This window comes from Colossoma macropomum, unplaced genomic scaffold (assembly GCF_904425465.1).
Source record: "Colossoma macropomum unplaced genomic scaffold, Colossoma_macropomum, whole genome shotgun sequence".
In the NCBI taxonomy this organism is placed as follows: Eukaryota; Metazoa; Chordata; class Actinopteri; order Characiformes; family Serrasalmidae; genus Colossoma; species Colossoma macropomum.
The window spans coordinates 26,835,152-26,840,621 of NW_023494809.1; the positions used below are offsets into that span (position 1 = coordinate 26,835,152).

Here is a 5,470-nt window from a genome sequence, read left to right on the forward strand (position 1 = left end):
GTCCGACAAATCAACATTTGAAATTCTTTTTGGAAATCATGGACACTGTGTCCTCTGGGCTAAAGACCACTCATCTTGTTATCAGTGCACAGATCAAAAGTCAGTATTTATGATGGTATAGGGGTGCATTATTGCACATAGCATGGGTGACATGCACATCTGTGAAGGCCCCATTAATGCTGAATGATATATACAGGTTTTGGCAACATATGCTGCCATCCAGATGACGTCTTTTTCAGGGAAGGCCTTGTATATTTCAGCAAGACAGTGTAAACCACATTCTGCATCTATTACAACAGCATTGCTGGGTCCAGGTGCTAAACAGACCTGCCTGCAGTCCAGACCTGTCACCCACTGAAAACATATGGCACTTTATGAAGTGAAAAATGCAACAACCCGAGCCCGAACTGCTGAGCAGCTAAAATCCTATATCAAACAAGAACAGGAAAACATTTCACTTTCAAAACTACAGCAGTGTCTCGTCAGTTCCCAAATGCTTACAGAGTGTTGCTAAAAGTAGAGGTGATGCAACACAGTGGTAAACATGGCCCTGTCCCAGCGAAGTCTTAAAGAAGAAGCATGTTTAATGGTTTCTTGCATGGTGAAATGGTTCTTCAGATTGATGGAGAATGTGTTGTATATGGTTCTATAGAGCACCAAAAAATATTCTTCTGTTATTGTGATGTTAAGCTTGTAAAGATAGAAGAACATCTTTTTTGGTGCTTTATAGAACCGTACACAACACGTTCTCCTTCAGTCTGAAAAATGATCTCACCACGCAGACAACCATTAGAGCATACAGATGGTTCTTTGAGTGTTCATGGTTCTGTATAGAACCATTGTCATCACTAAAGAACCCTTAAAAACATCTTTTTAAAAAAGTGTATGCATAAATAAATGAAAAGCTTAAGAAACTGTAGATGATACAAAAATATAAATCCTCTGCTATTATGTAGAGTTCAAGTTCATGCTGGCATTAATGGGGATCCTCAGTGTTTTGTGGGCGTTGTTGGTGGTTTGAAGGTTTGAAGAACAGCTTTGGCCAGACTCCACACTCTTCCTCCTTGAGCTGATGCTCTAGTATGTGTTCTCACACGGTTTCCCACTCTGTTGAGAGGAAAGATAAGCATCCTGGTTTAATAACTGAAGTTGGTCTGGTGGAAGATCCCATAAAGAGTATAGGTTTATGTTATATTACCTGTTTTCTATTTTCATTTATATTAAATGATAACCCCTGATATTTATTAGGTACATTTAGCTACATTAGGTGCATTACATTTTGCATAATAAACAATGTTTTTATTAGAATAGATATAAGATGAAGCTTTCGTTGAGCCTCATTTATTTTGCTAGCATTATCATGGCTTTTCATTTCATACACCTGTTTGATAAACAAGAGTGCAGCCAGAGGAATCATAACTCACGTTCTTTAACTCTTCCAGCTTTGAAATCATCCACTTGCTGTCCACTTTGATGCAGTGTTTCGAATGATTCGTCATGGTGAGCCTGAGCAGATCAAGAAACCAGGTGTGAAACACCTTTCTTACATTCATTCTAGTGTCCACAAATCACGCCTCCGTTTGATTAAACCTTTACTGGGAATCACCATCTAAAACCTTTATCTTCAGACATACAGAGAGGAAAGTTACACTCAAAACAAACATCTGGTTTTTCAACACCAGGTAACTTACACATAGGCCTCCTTGCACCTTCCCCTTCTACTTTCCGGGATGTATGTACAGCTCAAAATTTTGCCCTTAACAGGTCCAGGGGTGGTCCTGGGACAGCAGGCTCTCACCATGCTGTCATTAAAAAACACTGCAAAACAGCAAATGAAACATCAGAATGTGTTAGAGAAACGTCTTACAAATCACACAGGCAGATGATCAACACTATTAAAAGTCTATTAATAGCCTTAATGAACCCAGAAAAACACTAATACTCTTTAAATCATAACAAATGAGCCAATATATATATATATATATATATATATATATGTGTGTGTATATATATATATATGGTATATATATATATACACATATATATATATTATATATATATATATATTATATTGTGTTTTAATTAAAATAATTATGATTTTTATATACAAACACCCAAAGAACAACACCTTGGTCTCCATTTTTTTACATAATTTGATTAATTTGAATACACCAGCTTTCAAAATGTCATGACAGAATATCAGATGTGGTCAAAAATGACTAAAAAAGAAAACGTGTTACATTAACATATATTAACCAGTGTTTTTCCTTCTCTTGTAAAGTTACTTTTTGGAGATACAAAAAAATTGTTCTGATAGTGATGATATAAATAAGTAGCAATAAAAGTGTCTGCAGTATGTTTTTACAGTAAAACACTGTATGACAGTAGAATAAACACAAATGCACACTGATAAATAACTTCTTTACAGTATTATATAAAGAGCACTCACTCCATGACCTATCACACAGGTGGACAGGAAAGCCACTGCGTAAACGAGGCAGATGATTTGACGGGAGGTCAGACTGAGATGCATTGTTGCTGATGAGGTCTGGAGGGCTGGAGACTGTAGGACTGTTACTGTTCCTCAATACTGAACTCTTTCAAACACAGCTCCTTTATACTCGTCAGTAATGGGGATGTCTCTCTTATGAACAGCATCAGTGTTGCAAACATTTGTTATTCATAGTGCGCTGTGACACGTTCCTCTGCAGTCATTCAGAGCGCTTGGGCGCTTAATCACTGATCTAAATTCTGTAAGAGCTTCTACTTCCGGCAGTTTTGTCAGTCAGATTCCTCAGTGGTGTAACCAGATAGACTTCTGCATCATCTAATCCATCTTTACATCTTCAAAGTCAAAGCATGTATGCAAAAAGATTGGAATTCACTCTCCTTTTGTCTTTGATTGATGTGTGACCTTTTATTTTAAGTCCTGTAATCACTTATTTTGCTTTGCCTGAACAAATGCACACTTTCCGATCATTCAGAATCATTTAGGAGAATCCTTTGGCTGAATGCAGTTTGCCCTTACACAAGCAATCTGAAGATGCTCACTTTCCCTGACAGTTTTCAGGTGCTGTTTGTGACCGGATTGTGCTGCAGGAGTCTGGATTTACATCAGCGATGCTGATGACACAGTGGACAGTGTTTACTTCTTACTAATTTTAGTGTATTTCAAAAGTGGACGCCAAGCAGGAAGCTGTACAATCACACGCTGCTATTCTTAAACTGGGGAAGAATTAGACCTTCAAGATTTTAAGCAATGTAACAGCAAATGGGTGAAAGCAGTGATCCAGCAGTAAAGCATTCAGTGAGAACATTCACTTTAGTTCCTGGTAATGAATTAACTAAAGGTAATGAATTAGCAGCCAGTCCAACCCACTCAACACCTTTCATTATGTGGGAACAAAACCCTCGTATCTCCATTTTTGTGATTTTTCAGTTTTTGACATAATTTAAAAAAAGGCCTGTTGTCCTTTACATTGTAAATTTCATGATGAACAGACCAAAAGAAACGACCCAAAATGGCTTGGAAAAAAGTCGACGCTTTGCATTGCGCTTGGTGATGTAAGGCTTGGATGCAGCTGCTCGGAAACCCATTCCATGAAGTTCTCTATGCTGTTCTTGAGCTAATCTGTAGGCCACATGAAGTTTGGAGGTCTGTCACGATTGACTCTGCAGAAAGTTGGCGACCTCTGCGCACTATGCGCCTCAGCATCCGCTGACCCCGCTCTGTCATTTTACGTGGCTGACCATTCGTGGCTGAGTTGCTGTCATTTCAAATCGCTTCCACTTTGTTATAATACCACTGACAGTTGACTGAGGAATATTTATAGTGTATATAGTGTATATATACTGTGTGTGTATACATGAGGCATAACATTATGACCAGCCAAATGATGATACAGAACATTAACATAACCATGCTATAAATATGTCATGACAGATGTCGTACGTTGTCAACAGATCATGTCCAGTAAAACCGGAGTGCTGTGTTGCCAGTAATGTTGATTTTTCTTAGAGAAACCGTCACGTTTTTTGTCATGACAGCAAACTAGAGTACACTTAACTTCGCAAAAATAAGCATTTACCAATTTTCAGAATTTCGGAATAATTGAGTCACTGAGATTTAAACAGTCATTCAGAGTGATTTGATGTGCTGTACTTCTATAAAGAGAAACTTGCTGATTCAGATTTCTTTTAATTGGCGGTGATAGGAGCCATGGGCATATTTCACAAAGCAGTACTTCTCTTTTTGCCAGATAACCTAACCCAAAGTTGAGGATTGTCCAATAGGAATGTCACTGTCTTCCTGTTGGACAGGCTCGACTTGGGGCTTAAGATATCTGGCTAAACTGAGAAATCCTGCCCCACCACCCCTCCCTCCAGGGGTCGCAATGATTACAATGCAAATATAGCCACTTTTTTGACCATCCAAACCAACCAGTGAACCCACACATTTTTATGTGTAGTGTTGATAATGGTAAAATAATGATGAATCTGAAAAAAATGTATTTTGGGGTACTATTTTGTCTAGATTGATAGATATCATAAGTGTTAATATGTTCATATATGGTATATACACCAATCAGGCATAACAGTATGACCCCCATGGACCCTCACAGAGCAGGTACTATTTGGCTCATCTGCTGCTGCACAGTTTGTGTTCATCCTCTAGTCCTTCATCAGTGGTCACAGGACGCTGTTGGCTGGATATTTTTGGTTGGTGGACTATTCTCAGTCCAGCAGTGACACTGAGGTGTTTAAAAACTCCAGCAGCACTGCTGTGTCTGATCCACTCAGACCAGCACAACACACTAACACACCACCACCACCACGTCAGCGTTACTGCAGTGCTGATAATGATCCACCACCCAAATAGTACCTGCTCTGTGAGGGTCCATGGGGGTCCTGACCACTGAAGAACAGGGTAAAAGGGGGCTAACAAAGTATGTAGAGAAACAGATGGACTACAGTCTGTAACTGTAGAACTACAAAGTGCACCTATATAGTAAGTGGAGCTGATAAAATGGACAATGAGCGTAGAAACAAGGAGGTGGTCATAATGTTATGCCTGATTGGTGTATGTATCATGATCTGGCATGACAATGACCAGTACTGTTAACATGGCACTATTACATTAATGAGGAAAATATATAATGAGAGCTCATGGAAGCATATGACAACGGTGATTTTTATGGTATGGTTTCATCATTGTTACGCAGAAGGTTCAAGTCAGATATTATAATATTTCTTTTGTATGATATTAGAGTGTGGGAGGTGTTTGAGCATGGCACTGTAAGGTGGTTCAATTAAAAAATAATTCATTTTAAAAGTTAATCATTTCTAAAGGCAAAAATGTAGATGTGAACATGGACAGACACTCAAGGGTTCAGTAGTGCTATCAAACAAGTATCATGTCGCTTTTATTGTTATTATTATATATTGTTATTATTATTTTAACCACATATTA

At 38.4% G+C, this 5,470-nt stretch overlaps 1 long non-coding RNA gene across 1 annotated transcript; it reads right to left on the minus strand.

Moving 5' to 3' along the window:
* Nucleotides 1-533: 533 nt before the first annotated feature.
* Nucleotides 534-1,814, minus strand: LOC118799078. The gene is made up of 3 exons (XR_005006091.1): nucleotides 1,692-1,814; nucleotides 1,425-1,506; nucleotides 534-1,107 (listed from the first exon to the last, which is right to left on the minus strand). It is a non-coding gene; the product is annotated as an uncharacterized LOC118799078 (long non-coding RNA).
* Nucleotides 1,815-5,470: the final 3,656 nt, after the last annotated feature.